This window comes from Vespula vulgaris, chromosome 10, assembly GCF_905475345.1.
Source record: "Vespula vulgaris chromosome 10, iyVesVulg1.1, whole genome shotgun sequence".
In the NCBI taxonomy this organism is placed as follows: domain Eukaryota; kingdom Metazoa; phylum Arthropoda; class Insecta; order Hymenoptera; family Vespidae; genus Vespula; species Vespula vulgaris.
In genome coordinates, this window is record NC_066595.1 from 3,932,481 (window position 1) to 3,956,472 (window position 23,992).

Here is a 23,992-nt window from a genome sequence, read left to right on the forward strand (position 1 = left end):
GAGGGCCACGGGCCCGCCATTAACGATTCGTCTCTGAGATATGAGAGGGAACCGTCACGTTTCCGAATCGTCTTCCGTTCTAATCAGTTTTTTCTCGACTTTCCTCCCTATACTTTTCTCCCTTTCTCTTTCTCTTTCTCTTTCTCTTTCTCTTTCTCTTTTTCTATCTCTCCTTCTCACCATCTCTCTATCTCTATCTTTCTTTTTCCCTTAATTAGAAAAAAAAAATGTCTTCTCTTTCGCTCTTGCCTTCCTTCGTTTTATTTCGTTCTTTTTTATTTTCTATTTTATTTTTTCTTCTTTTTATTTTATATAAATCCCATTTTTTGCTCGCCCCTCTTTCCTTTTTATCTTTTGTCCTTTTCGTTTTCTCTTTTTCTTGTCTTTTCTTTTCTTTTCTTTCCTTTTTTTCTTTTTTTTTTTTTTAATCTCTCTTCGTAGACTAACTCTTAATTATAATGTTGAGAATCTGTGGGACACCGGAGAAAATTATTTCCTTCTTTTTCTTCCTTTTTTCTTTCTCTTTTTACTTTTTCTCTTTCCTTTTCCCTTTTCTTTCTTTCTCTCTCTTTCTTTCTCTCTCTCTTTTTTTATATCCTGCTTGAAACGTGCTTGTACGTCTCGTTCATTTATATTTTTTCCTTCGAAATACATATAGCGATAATACATAGGTATCTCTAAGTACGAATGAGAAATTTTCTTGACGATCCCACATTTTTTAATCTTTTCTTTTTTTTTCCTTTTAATTTCCTAACGTCAGTTAACTCAAGTTAATTCACATCAACTTAAATAATTAATTTTCGATTATCAATACGTAACAATGTTTCCTTCTTTGGATTTCGTTATTTTGGAGAATGGTATTGAGAAAAGATAGATGAAAATTAAACGAATAAAAGAAAGAAAAATTCGTATAAATAATACAGCTGAGAATTTCTTTTTAATACATGTGCGCAAGATGTGTAGAAACGAAATAAGGTGGCATAACGTGTCGTCTTATAAAAGATTCGTATATTTTTACGTGTATCTGTGCACGCGCTCTATCTCTCTATTTCTCTCTCTCTCTCTCTCTCTCTCTCTCTCTCTCTGTTCGCACAAGGATGTTCAAAGTATTGGGTGCATTCATTCGAAAATATATATAGTCAATGTTCGCAATGCGACATAAACGATGGTACACGTGCGTATCCTATTACCTACGGCCGATCGAGCACGCGCAGCTATCTGTCTTCGAACAAACGTTTGGAACATTGACCGGCTCACAAGCTGTGCCTCGTGAGAAAGGGTTGTTGCTTTCGAAGCTGGAGGGGATGGAAATAGGAATTGAATGGGGTGAGATGAAGCTGACTGGACTTGCACGTCTACGAATGTTTCGATATATTCGATATACATCGATATTTGAAGTATATCTATCCGTGAAAAAATTTTCCACCCTTATTTTATCGCAAAAGTATTTGGAGATCTAAGCATCTTAACTAAGCTGTGTTCATACGTACACACAGCACACACATACACACACATATATATATTTCTCTATTTTGCTGGCATAATTTCATTTTACTTTTCTTACAGTAATGGATGTTTATTATAATAATGAGCGAATGTACGTTTATGCACAATTTGACCGACTTATGGTTATTTCTCTTTTTCTTCTGTATAATTCAACATTGTTCAATGTTCTGTCTAAGAAATAAATTGTATAGATAATTGAAAATTTATAGGTTTATTAAATTAGATTGGATTATGCATGTTAGATTGGATTAAATTATATCGATATAAGTATAATTTTTGCTTAAACAAAAAAAGAGAAGAAAAAAAAAAAGAAAAATATGTGGAAAAACTTGAGCAGATATGTGAACGATCCGAAAAGTCCGTGCCGATAAAATGAAATAATACAGTAATGTATGTGACTTTAAAGTTACGTGGAGTTATAAAGGGTTATAAATCGTGTCTCCTCAGATCTTTTTTCTCTCCTTTTTCTTTTTTTTTTTTTTATTAAATCAATCTAGAAAAAATTAAGTAGCCAAAGTATTCAGACATCTAATATATATATTTCAATAATTTCGGTATAAATATATTAAAAAAAAAAAGAACCCATATATATATATATATATATATATATATTCATATATATATTCATATATTCTTATGTAATACGTTCGAAAAACATTCTTTAAATCTTTTTCAATAGTTCACAACATATTGTTAGTGTGTTAACACTTGATGATAGAGACATATAGTCAACATCTTTAATCTTTCATATTTTCACGGACAACAATGGTCAATAAACAGTAAAGTGTTCGTGTTTTTATCAAACTTTCTTTCTTCTCTCTTTTTCGTACTTTTTTCTTTTTCTCTTTCTCTCTCTCTCTCCCTTTTTTTTATTTTCATCCTCATATACGTATATATCGGTTGTCGATATTTTATCGTGATTTATACGGGCGATTGCGCTTGTTATCTCTTATATAACGGTGACGTATGCTTTCTCTCTTTTTCTCTCTCTCTTTCTCTTTATCTCTTTCTCTCTCTCTCTCTTTTTCTCTCTTTTTTTTCTTTCTCTCTCTCTCTCTCTCTCTCTCTCTAAATTTTTCGAGATCGCGATATTCGCACCGTGCCGCTTTTACGGGCTAACTTTTTACAGCGCGTTAACTCTCCCCGGGCTATTATCTATTTCATCGCGATCGGATTTACGTCACGGATGCGTATTCACGAATTAAGTACTTCGGGAATAGAGTCGTGCTGTCTATGATGTTAAATAAAAGGAGAAAACAAAGTTATTTATTTATATTACATAGATATACGTACGTATGTATCTAGGTTACACGAGGAATATAAATTTATTATATCTCCAAATCAGTAACGCACATATATACATATATACACACACATATATAAATATACATATATTTGATTGGATAATAATTAATGTCCGTAGTTGCAATATTTTATGTTTTAAATGAAACAACAGCAATAACGTCTAGATAAAGAATATTTTATTAATATAATAAAAAATAATATATGTGTTTTTGGCTTGACTGAAATATGTTAAAAAATATTGAATGCAATCGTGTTTTTTAGATATAAAATATTGACTAATATATTATATATATGTATATACCTCTGAGTATATATATTACGTGACATATACTTTACATATATCTCTTCCGCCATATTCGTTTAGATAGTAGTAGCAATCAGTCAGTTACACAGCTCATTCCAAGTTAAATGGATTTCGAGGCATTCGCTATCATTTTCTTGAGAATATCGGACAAACCGGTAGAGTTATGTAGTTTGTTCCCATCGTCCCTCTTTCTCCCTCATTAGCCCGCACCCTTCTTTATAGGGTAGACGAGAAGAATATGGTTCGCTTTGAGAATAACCACGCTTATGGCAGCACCACTCTTTAAAAAGGTCTCCCTTTTCTCAAACTTCTCCTTCTTTTTCATCTTTTTCTTCTTTTTTTCCTCTTTTTTATTTTGTTCATTTTTCATATATTTTTTTCATTTCTTCTTACTTTCTTTTCTTTTTTCTTTTTTTCTTTCTCTCGTCATGCTCGTTATGTAGATAAAATCCTTTAGCGTTTTCTTCCCTGTCTACGCATCAAAGCACGAAGTTACGAGAACCGTTTTAACAAACTCGGCCCTGTCTGACTCTTCATAAAAAGAGAAAGATATATATATATATATATATATATATATATTTATATGTAGAGAAAGAGAGAGATACATACAAGTAAGCTAAACGTGTATCAAGCTAACCGACATCGTAAGTATGCTATTAGTCAAGAACGGAATGAGTGAACAATATACATACATACATACATATATATATATATAGGGAGAGAGAGAGAGAGAGAAAGAAAGAAAGGAGAGATAAAAAGAAAAAGCGAGAGAGAGAGAGAGAGAGAGAGAGAGAGAGAGAGAGAGAGAGAGAGAGAGAGAGAGAGTGTCTTAGAAGCTGTTATCTTCGTTACACTTAGAGTTCTTTGATGTGACGTAAACGGCAAGTGATGGTAGGTAGCATCGTTTGCCTCTTTTTGTATCTCTCTCTCTCTCTCTCTCTCTCTCTCTCTTTCTCTTTTTTCAGTCTCACTCACTTTCTTATACCCTCTCAGCTGATTCTATATTCCTTTATAGTCCCAAGAGAAGAATCGAATTCGTCAGGTAAGAAAGAACCGACGACATTGACGGTAATGGTGATATAGTACAAAGTCGAAGCTTAAAGGGACTTTGTCCAAAAGCCACTAAGCCTTTCCTTTCTACTAGCAAGTATCGTTCGTAACTACTTCATCGTTTATGTAGTTTCCCGCCCTCTTCAGTCTCCCCCTCTAACCCCTTTTTCCTCATTTTCCTTTTTTTTTCTTTTTTTACTACTACTACTACTACTACTACTACTACTACTACTACTACTACTACTACTACTACTACTACTACTACTACTACTACTACTACTACTACTACTACTACTACTACTACTACTACTACTACTACTACTACTACTACTACTACTACTACTACTACTACTACTACTACTACTACTACTACTACTACTACTACTACTACTACTACTACTACTACTACTACTATTACTACTATTACTACTATTACTATTACTATTACTATCATTATTACTACTACTACTACTATTACTATTACTATTACTATTACTATTACTATTATTATTACTATTACTATTACTATTACTATTATTATTACTATTACTATTACTATTCAGTTTTTTCTATTCTATTTCCATCACGACACTCCCTATCTTCTTCTTTTTACAATTTCCAAGGCTTTTGCACGATTTTTCTTTTCTTTTCTTTTCTTCTTTTTTTTTTGTTAATTTTTTTTTCTTTCGTTTTTTATCTTTCACTTCCGTCTTTTCTGTTTCCGGAATAGCTCTGAGAGCATTATTCGCGCGTGTTTCTGACAAACGAGCCTTCTTTTTCTCCTCCTTCTCCTCCTCCTCTTTCTTCTCCTTCTTTTCCTCCTCCTTCTCCTCCTCTTTCTTCTCCTTCTTCGTTCTTTTTTCTTTCTTTTTTCTCCTTTTATCTCCTTGTCGTTATATTAATGATAAGAGAATGATTAGCAAGCTTAGAAAATGGCGTTTAATTACGCCCTACGATGATAGTACAGGGTGATTATTAATATCAAACTTTGTTGAATATTTACAAGGTAAAATCTTTCGAGTACTCTCTGTTCTCTCTCTCTCTCTCTCTCTCTCTCTCTCTCTCTCTTTCTCTTTCTCTCTCTCTCTCTTTTTCTCTCTTTCTCGCGGTCTTAGACTCAATATGCTTTTACAAAACTTACTGTTAGATTTACCTTCTACGACATTTTCCGTTCGAAGGGAAAGTAAGTAGGTATACTTTCGATTTAATCGAGTTTTAATTAGATACCCGATATAATAATATCCAAATACTTACATATTAATCTTCATTCAGGTACTTACTTCGTCTACAGGATTTTAATAACTCAATCGAGACTATGCTTTCGAATTGAATGTTTACCGATACTTTATTTTCAATTATCAATTTAATTGTAGGTTTAATCGAACTGATATATCACGCAAATACAAATATATTTTCACAAATATTATTTTATAGTTATCGAACGTTGAATCGATTTAGTTTATTTGATTATAATTAAATAAATCTCTGGTTTTAGATTGAAGCATGTTAAATTAATTTTAAACGAGAAAAGCTCTCGTTAGCTCTTGATTTTAACCGCTTGCATTTGGAACAACGTGTTTATAATGGTGGATTATTGACTGACACAGAAATATAAAACGATGTGAGTATTACGTGGTTAGATAATCGTATGATGTCATCGATGTGCAATTCGAAAATTGATAGACGATTGATTGAATTTTTTTTTTTAATTTCAAATCAGAATCTATGAATTTTGTGATCTTTTTTGCTTTCTCTCTTTCTTTTTACCTTTTTTATTTTTACTACATATTTTTTATTATACACACATATATATATTTAATTTAATATACATAATTTTATATACGTGACAATTGTGAATAGCATTTCTCGGCTTTGGTTAATGCTTTGAAAAAAAAAGGAAACAAAAAAAGAAAGGTAAATCCATAGATTCACGCGGATTTTCCAAGAAGTAATCTACGAAATTCTATGAAATTCTACGAAATTCTCACTTCTCCCTTAGGTACTTTAGAAAATCTGATGGTAATTTTATTCGAAACAATTTCAAATACATATGTATATATACATATATATCAGTTTCCCGTGTAAATTAAATTCGTCGCTGTTTCTTAGCACGATCTTTTGACTTCTCTTTGAAAAATTAATATAGATAGACTGAAACAAGTTCTTGAAAATTATTTTTCATACAAGTGATATACATATCTCTATTGTAATACGGAACGTTACGTATCACTTTAATCAAATTATCTACATAGCTCTCTCTTTCTCTTTCTCCCTCTCTCGTTCAGCTTGTAGATAAGCGAAGGACTTAACGAAGCTCTCTATATATGGGTACCTTTTGTTTCTACCGGAAGGTAATAGCTCGATAAAGGGTGTCGAGAACCGTGACACGGGAACGATGTCCAAGATAATTTCATGATTGCCTTAGGGCTTCAATTACATCCTTGACACGGACCGCATGGAATCTCAAGATTACGTTTCCCTACTTCCTTTGTACTCCTCTCTTGTTGGAGTTCGTCTCACCCTTTCTCTCTATCTATCTCGCTAGCATCTCTCTCTTTCTCTCTCTCTTTTACTTTTTTCTCTCTCTTTCCTTCTCTCTCTCTCTCTCTCTGCCTCTTTTTCTTTCTCTTAATCTCTCTTTCTCTCTGTCTATCCATCTCTTTCTTTTTCTCTGTTTGGACGACCAAGTCGGACGCTCCCATTTATAGTCCGATCTGGTCCAAGCTTCTTGGCAGCAATGTTCTCTCGTTCGACTCGAATGAGCTCTGATTCTTCCGAACATTCTTCCGATCAATCGTGTAGAATCGTGTAGAAAATGAATCTCCAGATATTTTCTATGGGAATCAAAAATATTTCTATGTAGGAAATAAACAGACTTTTATATTAATTTCGTTGGTAAAAAAATGATTTCGTCGAAAATTCTATCTTGTGTTTATTGGAATAATCGTGTTAATTTTGTTTCGAACGAGTGAAACATATAAATTACTTCAGCATCGATGCTTATAGTTTTGAAAACTAATAAAGGGTGATATTGAATCGTAGAAAAAGAGAATAAAAGGAAGAAAAGAAAGAAAGAAAGAAAGAAAGAAAGAAAGAGATAAATTTTCATTGAAAATTAATTACTTTCGATGATCGAGATATGTAGATACATAAGTACATACATATATCTTTCTTTTTTCTAAATTTTCGATGAATTAAACGAATATAATGTCCGATTGTAGATTATTCGAACGTAACAAATGGTATCTACCTATGGAATATTCGCGTAAGCATTTATCTATAATATTATAAAAAGATATATTGGAATTAAATTTATTAACAAAAAAGATTTAATCGAATATCCTCGTTGCCTCTAATAATCGAGTTAATTTATTTCGACCGTAAAGAATATAAATTACTATCGTCGACAACAACAACGAAAAGAAAAAAAAAAGAAAAGGAAAATTAACGAGCTAAAGAGAATAAAAAATTAACAATTCGTAGAAGGAAAGAAAAGGAAAGAAAGAAATAAAATAACAAAAAAAAACAAAAAAAAACAGAAAAATCCCTATTGAAAAATTAATTAATTTCGATAATCCGTAATAAGTATACGTAGCATTGTTCCTGAATTTTAGATGAATTTCAACGAAAATTGTTTGATCGTATTCACCGATGTACCTATATATGTATGTACGTATTATTCGAATGTAACGAATGTTGTTCATTCAGTTTTGCCCATATAAACGCTTAAGCATTTATCTACAATATTATATAAACAAAATATATTGAAATTAAATCGAACAGTAGCGTTAACGTTCGTTGTACGTTCGTTCGTCATTTCGACCAATAATGCTTCCCTTTTTGTCGTCCACCTGGTTCCACTTGTTTTCATCAAGTATTTCTCACAAGAGCACGCTCGCTAAAGTTTATCATAGCTTGCACACCGTGGATGCAACAACATATAGCCTCCATCATAATCTACTTTATCGATTTTGTACTGGGACAAAGGCTTTCATCCCTCCGTATCTCTATCTCTCTCTCTCTTTCTCTTTTCTATCTCTCTTTCTCTCCCTTTCCCTCTCTCTCTCCCCCTCTCTCTCCCTCTTTCTCTCTCATTTCTTTTTCTTTTTATCCATACCTCTAACTCACCCATCTCTTCGCTTTTTTTTCACAATATGTACACACACACACACACACACACACACACACACACACACACACACACACACACACACACACACACACACACACAAAGTTACTCTCTTATCTGTTAAAAAATATTGAAATAATTTCTACGTCGTTAATGTTCGACTTGGAAAACAAGATAAGTATATACATGTACATATATGTATTTTGCAAATCGAGATAAGATACATATTATCAAGTGATAAAAATAGAACAAGGAATAAAAAAAAAAAAAAAACGAAAAAAATTCTATACGAAAGATATTAGTCGCGTGGAAATGTACTCGAGAGTATAAGAGATTATTACATTTCTTTTTCTTTATTTTTTTTGATCGGATCGATCAAAGCTAGGATTAATGACGAGGATCGATCGGTCACTCGTAAGCTCGTTCCAACGCATTAACGATGCCTTTAAATCCTCAGAAAAGTATATGCCGGACGATGGGGAAATCGTGTAGTTCGTTGGATCCATAAGCCATATCTTTTAGAGTGAGGCTAATAGATCCTAGGGAAAAAGTGAGATCATAGTAGAAGGTAAAAGGGAAGTACAAGAAAAAGGAGAAGAAAAGGAAGGACGGGTTATTCTTGGCCTCATTCTTGTATCTCTCTCTCTCTTTCTCTCTCTCTCATTCGTTCTCTTTCATTCTCTTTTCTCTCTCTCTCTCTCTCTCTCTCTTTTCCTTACGTAGTCGATGGATCACCGATCTAAGTGCACTAAATGTCTTCCATTCCCGGAAGCAAGTTATTATGCGGCCAACTGCACGGTAATTTTTTTCACATAAAATACATTTATCAAGGAGGACGCCATTGCCAGGAGGCACGTGTTGGAGTAGCATCTTAGTTGAAAAAAGTAAACTGCTGAGAATGACTTCTCTCTTATTTTTTTACACACACACACACACACATACACATATGTATATTAACACTCACATTATCTCTATCTCTATTAATATTTCATCTCGAAAAATATCCATCTTATTTCTTTTCTGTTCTTTGATTATTTTTTCTTCTCTTTATTATCAACGGTTAATGAGATCCTACCTTTTTTCATTTTCTTTTTGTCCTCTCCCTCTCTCTTTCTTTTTTTCTTTTCTTTCTGTCTACTCCGTCGTACAAAGAAATTATTTCTAATTAGAGAAATTATGTCTATCTGTTTCTTTTCTTTTTTTTTTTGGGGAGTGGAGTGAGGGAAGGGGAATCTAACGAACTGTCATCGTTAGATGCAATGTTTGACAAATGTTTTCGTACGTTTCGTCGTTAACGACGAATGCGACGAGTGACGAATGCATTTTAGAACGATTCTAATTATGTGATAAGCTTGATTGCTGAAAGGAGAAACAATGTAAAAGCAAGCGAGTATGAAATGAAAGAGAAAGTGAGATAGAGATAAGGAGAGGAAGAGAGAGAGAGAGAGAGAGAGAAAAGAGGGTAAATGTAGAAACGAGGAACAAAGTACGCCTTTCTCACGTGATTAGCCACTTTGTGAAAGAAAAAAAAAAGAAAGAAAAAAGAAGTAACGAAAGGTAAGAAGGAATGGAACGGCTCCGTTGAGAACATCAACGAGATCTTTACTATATAGGTAGGGTAAGGAAAAATAATTAATCTACCCTTCTCTCAGTCAGTCTGTAATAGTACGACGCCTTTGCCGTGTATCGTCGCTTTCGTACGTTCGAGAGACCGTGATAAAGGGTACAAAGAGGTCTCCTTCTCATTCGACGTCTCGAAGGAGTAAAAGGAACTGAACGGACACGTTAATTACATTATCCTATGTGAGTCATAAAGACAGAGTAGAAAGATTATACAAGAGTAACTACATAAGTAATTATTAAATATCTCTTTTCTACGAAACTTCTTTTTATATTCATAATTTTTTGTAACGTAGATTTTCATGTCTATGTGCGTACGTGTGTGCATGAATGAGATAATATTCTTTTTTATAATTTTATTCTTAATATCTTCTTGCATTTTTAAAAGGAGTCATATTTCAGAGGTGACATAAGGGAAAGAGTTATGCGAGTCGTAAGTGAATCGTTTTACACAATGTGAAACATTTAAATATAAGGACGTCATTTTAAAAAGACTTGAACAAAAAAAGAAATATTCTTTGAAGTCAGTTTTATTTAAAAAGACAATTTTTCTTCTAATTAATATATTATAATAAATTAATGTGTGTGTGTGTGTGTGTGTGTATGTACGTATTCAAGTAATACATATTTAGAATCTTTTTAATAATTTTAAAATTTTTCGAATAAGCGACACAAGCGAGAGGGTCATGCTAATTATTAAGGAATTGTATCATTTAAATAAGAAAGCTTGCTATTAAGTTAATTTGTTAAAGAAAAAAGAAAAAATAAAAAATAAAGAAAAGAAAAAAAAAACATGATAATGCTTGCCTTTAATCAACGATAATTTTGAAAGAAATGTTACAATTAGTTGAAGGTTTGAAAAAAGAAAATAAACTACTATATAGTTAATTATCGTCGAAAGTAAAGTAAGTTTAGCGAGAAATTATGCTCGTTAGAGTCAGGTAGGCAAAATGGGCCGATTAGTTGTCGCGTAAACGTGATCGCCATGTTAAGTTTAACTCTCGATAAGTTAGGAAGTTCTTCTTAGGAAAACATTCAACAAATCTCGTTTATTTGATGAGAAAGTTCGAAAAGCCGGTCAGTGCGAAGACTAACGAGAAGAGATCGGTATCCGGATTCTCTCTACAAACAGGAATAACTTTCCGACCTTTCGATCTCTTTACGTTGTGTTTGACTTCGAAAAATCATCTCGCGTTTCTTTTTTCCTTTGTTTTTTTTTCTCTTACCTTTTCTCTCAGTAAAGTTTTTATTTTCACAACGAAATCATAAGAACGAAATGCAATCTACATATTTGTAATCTCCTCAATGATATTACGAACTTTATAAACTATTAGAGTTATTATTTTAATATAATAATAATAATAATAATATAATAATAATAATAAATAGATAATAAGATTAACATGCAGTAATGGCAACAAAGCCATCAAGCCATTAAAATATCGATTAATTAATGGAAGACGACATATGCCGCATCCAAAACCATAAATGTCTGTGGATTATGTTTGATAATGTACCAAAAGCTTTAGAGAAACGCTGTTATAATGTTGAATAAAAGAAGTGAAATATTAATTAGTTCGATAGGACAAAACAGATTGATAATGAATTTTCTGTGATTGATATGAAAGTAAAGAAAAAATATAAAAAATGTATCGTGATATATTTCTAAATGATTGCAGAAAGAAAAATCAATAGATGAAGAGGGAAATAATGTTGAATGAATTTTCATTTCATACATGATTTATTACGTTTTGATATGAATTTTATTCAAACAAATTAATATAATTACAATAAATGAATAAGGACTAAAACTGTTTCGAATAAACGTTGAAAACGTGGAATGAATGTACAATTGATTAATATTTATTCAAGAAGAAACTTATATTTGACATTTTAATTTCCGAAAATGACTATTTTTGAAAGAATAAAACGATTATAAATGAAGTTAAAAAGGAATTTTCTTTTCCATTTTCTTTATATATTTAAGTAAATTAGCAGTAAAAAAAAATAATAATATGTAATAAATAAATATATATATATATATATATGTGTGTATATATATTACATTAAACATTTTTCTTTGAATTATCATTTGAAATTTTTTTTTTGGGAAAAAAATAAAATAATTTTTTACATATACGTATCAGAGAACAAAAAAAAAAATAAAAATAAAAAATAAAACTGGGAAGCATGATTAAATAATGGCTGAGGTTAATTTTATACGTGAAATTTTATCAGGAGTGAACGAACGAACGAACGAAGCAACAAATGAAAGAGAGAGAGAGAGAGAGAGAGAGAGAGAGAGAGAGAGAGAGAGAGAGAGAGAGAGAGAGAGAGAGAGAGAGAGAGAGAATGTTGCGAGTAAAACGCGTAGAAAGTCTGGGACGTGAACCCTAGGGCTATTCGTAGAGACCGGAACGCGGAAGTTTCGAGAGTCGAAAAGCACTGCGCGAAAGCTCGAAGCTAGGTCCTTCGACCCTTTCCACCCTAAGCTTTGGCTTTATGGCTCTGCTGCCCGTTTTTGTCTCCGATTTCTTCCTGCCGAAAGCATCTCGAAGTTATGAAACCCCCGAGACAGAAGGATTCGGTATTCTTTCCGGCCGGTGATTCAATATCTTTCACGCTTTTCCTTCTTTCAAAGAGGATGAGGAGGAGAAAGAGGAGGAGGAGGAGGAGGAGAGAGAGAGAGAGGGGAGAGAGGGAAAAGAAGGAAAAGAAGTATGAATAGACGAATGGAAGGAAGAAAGGGAATAGAATTTTCCTTGCTCTGTTGAATCGTATTACGTGACCACCATTTTACTTGTATCCAATTTATTTTCACTCAATTTAGGCTGAACGAAGAAATCGTAGATAGGGTTGGAGGTGGTTTGGAAAATTATAGTAATGATTAATAATAGTATGTTTATATATTATTACAAGGTTTTTTTCTTTTTTTTTTTTTATTTTTATTTCTTTTTCCGTGGAAGGATATCCTTTTTTTGTTTCTTTTTTATTCCAAGATAGAATGCAATCGTTTACGTAATGTACGTATGTTCAATTTGGAATTTATAGTAATGATTATTAGGGAGAAAGTATGAAAAATTGTTCATCTACAGAGAGTGGAATGAATCGTTAGTTTCAAGTAGGTATATATGAGATATCTCTTTCCTCTCTCTCTCTCTCTCATTTTACATTTTACATTTTACATTTACAAAGGTTGATTGAAATTGATTCATTGAAATTAATAGTAAGCCTAATTGATAAATCTGTTTGACGTGCATAGGATGAAATATAATCGATCGGATATCGATCCTATTTGAAAATTCTAATCGAAAATGGGATTGTTCGAGAGTGTCCCCATCAATTTTGGGAGATGGTTAAAGGTGAATACGTTGACAAGCTGACGATGATAGTTTTTTCGTATAAATTGGAAATGAAATAGAGAGAGAGAGAGAGAGTGAGAGAGAAAGAGAGAGATAGAAAACGAGAACGAGAAAAATAGAGAGAGAGAGAGAGAGAGAGAGAGAAAGAGAGAGAAAAGGAGAAAGAGAGAGAGAGAGAGAGTGAAAGAGACTTTTCGTGTTAGATGTTCGGACGTAAATATGATTTATCGTTGTTGCCTCTCACTGATCGATCGCGATGACGTGTTATTCTCACGAATTCTATTTCAAACGGCTAGGTCGATAATCTCGCGAGAAGATTGAAATGATGAGAAAAAAAAGTCAGACAAATTCGAAAAAAGAGAGAACGAAAGAGAAAGAGAGAGAGAGAGAGAGAGAGAGAACGAATGAAAGTTCTGATTTATAAGACAAAAAAGGTAATCAAAAATTCGTAAGATTATACATACATATATGTGTATATGAAAAAAAAGGAAAGAAAAAGAATTAATCTTCCACGATTCTTAAGTTTTATAGTAATAAAAATCAGATTAGGATAATCGAAAAGATCTTCTCGATCTTCGAGAAAGGGCTAAGAAACTTTCCTGACTCAGCCGAAAGCAATGTGCTCAAGTATGTCATTGGGTTAAACCGATAGGGACGATACAGAAAGAGAGGGAGATAGGGATAGAGAAAATGAGAGAACGAGAGTAAGAGAGACGAAGAGAAAAAGAGAGAGGGAGATAGAAGTCGGTCCTTTCTCTGTGTCACTAGGAAACGGGGAAAGTTCTTCCGAGCGAATTCAGGGTGACTGGTGCGATTAAACTCTGCGAATCAGCAGCACGTAGGGTGCTAGTATAGCGTTTTGGATGTGTTTGCCCTACCAGAACCAAGTAAGAGGGAATGAGAGAGAAAGAGAGAGAGAAAAGATCAGACAAAGAGATGGAGAGAGAGAGAGAGAGAGAGAGAGAGGGAGACAAAGAGAATGTAGAATCTTTACGAAGCTGATTACGGTGTCTTCCTCGTGTCCTCCTTTCTCGATAGGATTAGAAATCTTAACCTCTATTGCGTGGAGCATTAACTGACTCGCAAATTGATCCTTCGAAGCAATTTCTAAGGTCGAAGTAGTAGTAGCTACGTTCGCGTTACGTGCAGAACTCTGACTAAGGATAAACGGTATACTTCTTCGTCGTTAAATATTGTCTTCCTTTCTCTTCCTTTCCATTCCTTTTTTTTGTCTTTTTTTTTTCTTTTCTTGTACGTTTCTTTCCTTCCTTCCTTCCTTTCTTCTTTTCTTCGCTTCCTTTTTAGATTAAAGCTAAGCTAAAGATAAGTTAGATTATCATTTCGCGTTAGATATTTTTGAAGATTTTTTTTTTATTATCTTTGACGATGTATTACTTACTGATATTTTTTCTTCTTTTCTTCTTTTTATTTCATTTTATTTCTTTGACTGTTGTTAACTGCAGGTATATGAAAAGAGAAAAAGATTAATCTCGATGTTCGTATTAACGTTGTATATTTCTTTTCTTTCTCTCTTTCTTCTTCTTTTCTTTATTTCTTTTTATTATTTAGTAAATATTCAAATAATCAAATAATCAGAATGGATGATGCGCGTAATCCTCTTGAAGTAATAAAAAAGCTCGATCGATGCTAACAATTAAGTGGTAATAAGAAAATTGTGCATGCCTATATTGTATTTTGTGAAATATTTTTTTTTCTTTCCTTTTCTGTCTTTTTTTTTTTTGTCGAACTGGGGACATGAAAATGACGATTGAAAAAAAGAAACGAAAAGGGGAGAGAGAGAGTGAGAGAGAGAAAGAGAGAGAAAACGAAACGTGGGTGGACGCAAACGAAACGAAACGAGAACTAGAACGAGAACGAAGCAGCTCAGTGGTCGTGTCTACTGCAAAAAACATTCCCTGTTTTTGCACTTTTCCTCGGCTCGAGTGAGAAACGCTAATGCGTTTCCGGATCGTAAACTATGTTATTTGCAGGAGACGCATGTGTGACTCGATTACTCACGAACGTGTCCTTCCTTCCTCTCTTGTTACCCTTTTAAACACATTTTTTTTCTCTTTTTTTTATTATCGTTATCAAGACTATTACGCATATTTTATATTTGCATCTTATTTATTATTAAATTATCAATATTTATTATTAAATTATAAATATATGTAGTACAGGTGTTTAGATAGATATATAAAAAATAGATATAGGTGTATATATATATATATACAATTATTATATTCACGATAAAGACAATGAAAGAATTTTTCTTTATTTATTATTAGTGTCAAGAAGATCACGTATATTTTATCTGTCTTATCTATTTTTTATTAGGTTTATAAATATCTCGATATTATTCATAAATTTTATTCATATAATTATTATGTTTGATTTGTTTAAGTATTTGTTTTGTTTTTTAATAGCGAAATATAGTCGAATTGTTCTCTCTCTCTCTCTCTCTCTCTCTTTCTTTTTTTAATTTTGTTGAATTTAACGTCGTCGTCGAAAATAGTAGGAAATAGGAAGAAGTATAAGATAAAGGTTGAAAATGATATTATAAAGATAAGAAAGAAAGGACTCCAGAGACTAAGAAAGGAAAAATATCGAAGAACAAACCTTCGACTTTTTTTCATATGTGTGTGTGTGTGTGTGTATATATATATATATGTATAGAACACGAGTTTCTTCATATAGAGTTATTTTATCGGCAGGGAACGCTGATAAACTATCGAGGGACGTTCGATAATAAAACAATACAGTAAGAAAAGCTTTTTCTTTTCTCATTCGTGCGAAAAATAATAACCTATCGATATTACGACCTAGTTGAGTTCAATGATCGAACGCGATGTCTTTTCTATTCTTTTCTATATTTCTTTTTTTTTGTTTTTTTTTTGTTTTTTGTTGTTGTTTTTTTAATTGACACATATGCATGCAAACATACACACACATACATACAAGTTGAGTCACTTAGTAATAAAATATCTTGGTTATATTCTGACGACAGGAAAATATGTTCTGAGGAAGAATAAATTTGATTCGATGGGATTGTATATACCTTGTTATATATCTATATATATACAATATACTGTCCAGTATACGATGATATATGTAAGGATGAAAATTTTTCCCTGAATATCATATTTTTCCAAAACATGAGTGTTATCGACCTTTTTTCCTTTTTCTTTTTCTTTCTTTCTTTCTTTCTTTCTTTCTTTCTTTTTCTCATAGCAAGATCATAAAGAAGATCAAGGCGAATTCGAAAGTGTCTTAAATTTTTACGATAGAAAAAATATGTTCTCAAGAAGGTTAAATTTCATACGGAAGGATTATATATTACTTTGTTCTATCTATATAGACAATATACTGTCGATTATACGATGATATATGTAAGGATGAAAACATTTCATATTTGTGTCATATTTACCTATAAGGCGAGGGTCATCGACCTTTTCCTTTGGAATGCAATTTGATATTTTTTTATCTTTTTTTTATATATATATATATATATCAAGATTATAAATTGGATGAAGACAAATTCGAAACATCCATAATTTTTCCTATCGTAAACAAAAATATTGACTTTATAAATTTTATCGATACAACAGATTTATTATATTTATATAATTATATATATATATATATTTTACAGAATTTTTATTTACTGAATTATTAAATAAAAAATATGATATAAAATACAATTATTTATAATAACAAACGATATTATAAATAATATAGATATGTAGATATATATCTATTGTAATTATATGTTTAATATATACACTGTGATCATAGTAAAATTGATAAGGCATTAAATATGATTTTAGTTGTCAGGATAAACGGATTAGAATGAATATATACGACGCAAAGTATTTGAAAAGGATGATATAGGATCGTACGAAGAAATCTTTTATCTAGTGTCAATGATCTTCGTCGAGATTTTTGTCATTCATGTGTTACACGATGATACGTACTTTGACACTCCATAAAAGATTTCTTTCCTACGTTCTTGACATTCAGGAGGTTTCTACTTCTTATCCGCTAGTATTTTCTCTCGATCCTTCTTGTCTCTTGTAATACTGATACATATACAATTTACAATCTCGATCTCGTTATACCATACCTCCATCTACGGTATACTGAATATTAAATATTCTATATATTGATATAATATAGTGAATATTCTGAATACAATTCATTGAGTATAATCACAGATTCTGAATTAAAATTTAATATCTTATAGGTATAAATATTTTAAATATACGATTTTATAATTTTATACGTTGTAACGTTTTATAAAAATTATTAAAAAAAAAAAACAAAATTTACAAATTTACGATGATGCAAACGTGTAAAAAAAAAATTGTCGTTAAATATTATCTACTGAATTTTGTTTGGAGTAGCATCAGCTACGGATAAAATCGAAAAGAAGGAGAAGAAGAAGAAGTAGAAGAAGAAAAAGAAAAAGAAGGAGAAAAGGAGGAGGAGGAGGAGAAAGAGGTAGTGAGTAGGTGAGGCTCAAAAATATAATCCTCTTTCGAAAAAAGAACGACGAATGCACGACGCCTATGCCTTTCCTCTAATGCATTTACCTTTGATATAAACGTTACGAGCATACGTGTAAATACATAAATATCACATAAATATGTGTATATATATATATGTATATGTATATTATATACATATACTATACACATACATATACATATGTATATATATATATATATATATATATATATATATATATATCATCTATATTACTCGTCAATATAGGACAAGCTGGTAGCAACGTACTCGACAAAGTTCGAATTTACTCTGTACACATCGAGAATTCAGTTACCGCGCGTGAAAAGTGTAAATGTTTGCTTAATAGATTGGTCAAACGTCTCGAAAACCCTGATCCTTTGAGAAGGCACTCGTACACACTCACCGCGTTAAATATTAAACAAGCATGTAATCCGACATGAATTTATATTTTAACGAATGCGAATGCAAAAATGTTGATATAGGTTCGTAATGATAATATTAATAATAATAATAATAATAATATTAATAATATTAATAATAATAATAATAGAGGATGTCATTATCATAATTAGTCATTATCATAATTATATAAGTAACTGCATTACAGTAACATTCGAATGATATCTTATCGATAATATCATCTAAATAATAATACTCATAGATATCAAAGATTTTAATGAAAATTATTTACTTATCATTTTAGAAAGCAAACAAATTTCTTAAAAGGTTTCTTCGTGCGATCAGAATAACATAGCGAAATATTTAGAAGAATGTCGTGTAGCAAATAAAAAAAAAAAAAAAAATAAAAAGGTAGAGGAGAATCGATGTTTGAGTTGTTAAAATTGATGAAATTTATCCGGTTAAACTAAATGGCTAAAGCACTTTCCGCGAGGTTTGGCTTTGATTGGAAACACTACTACAAGACTAAAGACACCTTTTAAACGTTTCATCGTATCTCATGTATGCACGATAAATGTACTATATTCGAACGGAAGGTAAAGAGATTGGATTTAAACGAGGTAACTTTCTTTCAATAAGCTCTCTCTCTCTCTCTCTCTCTCTCTCTCTCTCTCTCTCTCTCTCTCTCTCTCTCTCTCTCTTTCTCTTCCTCTCTCTTGCTCCTTAGCGGCCATTAAAAGACTCTTAGAGCATGCAAAAGTACTATCAAGTTAGTTTTCTACCGGGCAGCAGTTTTATCGAGACGTTTCTATCTCTTTCTCTCTCTCTCTCTTTCTCTCTTTCTTTCTTTTTCTCTATCTGTCTTTCTCTCTACCTCTATCTTTCTCTGTCTGTCTGTCTGTCTCTCTCTCTCTCTCTCTCTCTCTTTATATATATATATATATCTCTATCTCTCTATCTTCGTTTTCTCCTTTCTCGGTTCATCTATCTAACTCGAGAGGAGGAAGTTGCAATCTCGTTTCGAGCATGCTTATCGATTCCGTATTCGGGTATATAATCAAACGTGAACTGAAAGGAACGTTTGCTCTGTCGATTAAATGTCTCTCACATGTACACCCAATTTCTTCATTTTACAACGGTATGACGGTACGATTGTGGTTTCAGGGGGTGGGTGGAGGGGAACGAGGAGTGAGAAAAAAGAAAAAAAAAGAAAACACAATAAAAACGTGTAAATGAAAAAATCGTGTAAAAGTGTATACAGTAGTGCGTATGGAAAATATAGAAGAATGGTTATAGATCTGAAAAACTCGATACGAAACAATAAGTTATATTTTTTTAATACAAAACCTGTGGAAAATCATTCAACAAAAATCTAGTATACGAAAACCGTGTTGTAAAAAAAAAATAAAAGGTTGGGGGGAAGGGGCTGGGTGGTAGACATAGTGCGTATGAATCAATGAAAGAATGGTTCCAGATGTGAAAACCCGATAAACGAACAATACTTAAGTTATTTTTTCAAATGGAACATGTTGAAAATGATTGAATAAAAGTCTGGTATAGGAAAACCGTATAAAAGTGTGTAAAAAAAAAAAAAGAAAATAGGGGGAGTTGGTATAGGACAGATATACGCAGTATGGAAAAAATAGAAGAATGGTTCCAGATGTGAAAACCCGATAAACGAACAATAACTTTTAGTTATTCTTTTCCTTTTTCTTTTTTTTTTTTCAAACGACAAATACGAAAATTATCAAATAAAACTCTATTCAATTTGATACTAATTGTAAGTATAAAAGGAACCTATGATATAATAATCACGTTGTACTAATCATATCTGTAAGTTTATATATGTATGTATACACATATATACATATATATAGTTTATGTTTAATATTTGCACGTGTTATAGATACTATATAATATATATGTATTTGCGTTATATATAGGTATACACACACACACACACACACACACCCACATCTATATGTATGTATATTTAAGTATTTAGAACGAATATGAGGAGGCGAATATTAACGAGTTTAGCTCGAAACGTAGAGTTAAATTCGCTGTGCCTTAATGTTTCGCAATTTAACAACTCACGATTACCGTAACGTACTCGATTCAAGTTTGACGCACCTGCAGGGGATCGAGGACTCGAAAGCACTCAGAACTTCGAGAACCGTAAAAGTAATAGAAATGAATAGAGCGATTAGAACGGAGTAATTATCGGATATAAGCGTATCAAGGAATTTGGAGAAATGATTATTTTCTTTCGAACGTTAAACTAATTATTATAATCTAATAATCTCAGTTATAGCGTTCAACGTGATTGTTCTCTTTTATTTATTTTTATTTATTTATTTTTTACATTCTTTTTTATCGATTTTATTTTATATTATTTTTTCTTTCTCTTTCTTTCTTTTTCTTTCGAAGATTATTAATTCCGAGTATCCAAATTTATATACTCATATTTAGGGTGAACCAAATGTACATTTATGATTAAACCTTCTAAAGGATAATTTTTTTTTGTAGATTGTAAAACCACATGCCTAAATAGAAGTCTGAAAAGTTTTGAAAAAGAGTAATTGATATTTAAAATCACTTGGAAAGTTTTGGCTGTGCTAAAAACTTTTGGACCACTTTGTATTATATATATATTCGTATTATATATAGGTATACATATATATAAACTTTGAAGAATATTATTTGAAAAAGGAAGCAAAGAAGAAAAAGAGAAAGAAAGAAAGATATACACATATATATATAGGAATATAGCATAGAAAAATATAAAATTCGTATCGTTCGTTTATCCATACATCGAATAACATCGACGATATTTGCCGATTCAACGAAGTGAGCTGTTCCTGTAACATAGTCCGCAAATCGTGATTCTCTTCAAATAAAATAGTATTACCAACAGAGTTTATGGCGAACATCGATTTTCAACTTTGTCCGTTCGCTAGCTCCCTTTTTCTTCTTATGATATACTTCAATAAACTTCAATAAAAACTTCGTTAAATTTCGTTCAAGGTTTTCACGTGTAACGTTCCTTTTTTATTTCTTTTCTTCTATTTTTTCCCCCTTTTTTTCTTTTTCTCTATTTTTTTTTCCTCGCCCCCGTACTCTCTTTTTTGACGTAAACGCAGGAATATCGTTATTTTTCAAGACGCTAATTAAAAAGTCTCGACTTGTTCGAATCCGAGCACTGCGAATGAAAAGTTTCCACGTTGGATATCTCGATATTTCGATTCGATTCGTTCGTTCGTTCGTTCGAAATGATTTTTCAACTCTGTGAGCGAAGAAAGTTCTTTTTCTTTTATTTAATTTTATTTTTCAGTTCTTTCTCTTTTACGTCTTTCCACGGCGGAGGAAGGAGCGACGAGAAGGGACAGAAAGGAAAGGAGAGAAAATAAAAAAATTATAAATAAAACAAAGGAATATAAATTAATAAAAAGGAAAATAATTGAATACGTAAATGAAAAATGAAAAAAAAAGAGAGAAGGAAAAAAGAAGGAAGAAAAGAAAGAAAAAAAGAAGAAACAGATCCTCTGGTTCGCGAAGGAAGATCATGAGAGAAAACAAATATTTTGTTCTCATTGCAAAATGCAAAAATGATGTATTTCATTCCGCTAAAGGCGTCTCAAAAGTACATCGTCGAGATCTTCTTGAAGATGCTCCGGTATTACGTACTTACTACGTATTCTACTTTGTAAAAATAAAACATATATATATATATGTGTGTGTGTGTGTGTGTGTATTTTTTCTTTTTCGTTTTTCCTTTTCTTTCTCTTTTTTTTTCCCTTCGCAAACTTTCTCCCCCTTTATCTCTGCCCAACTTTGATGTATTATACGTTCATATCCTCTGGACATTAGAAACAAAAGGGGAAAAGGAAAAAAAAGGTGGGGAAATAAAACTTCTGTTACGAAACTTTATTTTATATTAAAAGAGAAAAAAAATGAAGAGAGAGAGAGAGAGAGAGAGAGAGAGAGAGAGAGAGAGAGAAAGGAAAGAAGAAAAAGAAATTTCTAACAAGAAAACAATCGAGTCGATCAATCGACTAAAATAATTCACGAGAAACGATTTTGAACTTTCGTTAAACTTGATACTCAAACTCTATGACGAGACGAAGAAAACGAAGAAGAAGAAAACGAAGACGAAGAAGAAGAAGAAGAAGAAGAAGAAGAAGAAAAAGAAGAAGAAGAAAAAGAAGTAGAAGTAGAAGACGAAGAAGATACAAGAATCATGAAAGTTCTTTCTCGCAACTCTCTTGGTAACGCGAGTAGCTAAGATTGGTATTAGAAAATCAAGAAATTTGGAAAGTTTGTCCCATGGATTGGAAGTAGAGATCATTGCTCCGGACTTGGACGATCAAGATCAGTTTCTACGAGGAGGTAAAGGGAGTTCTATACTCCCGAAGATATTCTAGGAACATTTAGTGGCTTAGCGGGGTCATACGTCTTACATATATTCGACGCACGTAAACCACCCTGTGGAACAAGTAGAAGCCGAAGAAGAGTGAGAGGTGGTTTGAAGAGGGTGTATCTATCTATCTATCTCTATCTCTCTCTCTCTCTCTCTTTCTCATGAACGAGAAGGAAGCGAACAGCATTCCGCGAGAGACAACGAAGGCTCTTTGTTTCGTTAATCTCACCCCGTGGCCTGTAGATAAAGCCAGCTTCGCTAGTTTCTAAACTACTATGTTGCTTGGGGCTGTTATGTCAAACTGTAGCGACAATAGAGAGAGAGAGAGAGAGAGAGAGAGAGAGAGAGAGAAAGAGAGAAAGATGGAGTCACTATATACGTTCATACGTACCTGGGCAAACGTGTAGATACATATAAGCCTAGAGCTGTTGTTACGCCCCTGGCGATCCATTCAAACTTCTTGCCCAGTGGGCGAGCTCGCGCCAATCATTAGTGTATACCTTTATACGTAAACTCCTTCTCTATACATCTATCTATCTCTGTCTCCCTCATTCCTTCACTCATTCATTTTCTCTCTCTCTCTCTGTCTCTGTCTCTGTGTCTGTCTCTCTCTGTCTCTCTCTTCCTCTTTGTCAAATTTTCTCAAGTTACAATATACTCGTTCGAAAAGAGGATAGCATTAGTTACACTTAACCCTTAACACTTTATCTTGTATACATGCTCGAAATGTTGAAACCGCACTTTCAAGAGCTCAATTTAATTAGTTTTACCAAAGCGAAATAACTCTTCTCTCTGTTTTCTCCATGTATTTTCTGCGTTTCTCATTCCATACTTTCATTTTCTACGATATAAATAAAAATGTAATATATCTTTTTCATTTTATTTCTTTTTTCTTCTTTCTAGAAGAAAGAACGAATTAGGTATATCGAATCGATCGATATCAGTAATGTCGGGATTTCCTAATGAATTTTTTGGTGATATTCTTTTCTTTTTTCTTTTTTCTTTTTTCTTTTTTCTCCGTTCTTTTTTTTCTTTTTCGCAAATTTGTTCATTATTCCTTGATCGATTTGACGTAATTACTTCTTTTTAAATTAATCCTTTCAACATGCATAAAAGGAGATTATATTTATCCGATAAAAATCTACTTGAATAAAAAATTCTAACTGTAAGTGAATGTAGACGAATTAAGTTTAATTTGTAACATTAATTAAAAATCAATAATGTGCATATCACGTGACAGTATCAGATTTTAAATTTGTAGTAGATGCATGCGTAGATATATAGATACACACGTGCGCGTATCAGACGTACGTTTGTTCAGTAGAGAATAAAGAATGAAAAAAAAAGAAAATGGAAAAAAAACGTGACAT

The 23,992-nt window shown here is 32.1% G+C and overlaps 1 long non-coding RNA gene across 1 annotated transcript in view; it reads left to right on the forward strand.

Annotated features, from left to right (window-relative positions):
* Window positions 1-22,013, forward strand: part of LOC127066908 (uncharacterized) — a 59,096-nt gene extending 37,083 nt beyond the window's left edge. The window contains exon 5 of the long non-coding RNA XR_007782520.1: window positions 21,537-22,013. This is a non-coding gene — a long non-coding RNA (uncharacterized LOC127066908). The remainder of the gene's footprint in view (window positions 1-21,536) is intronic.
* The last annotated feature ends 1,979 nt before the right edge of the window (window positions 22,014-23,992 follow it).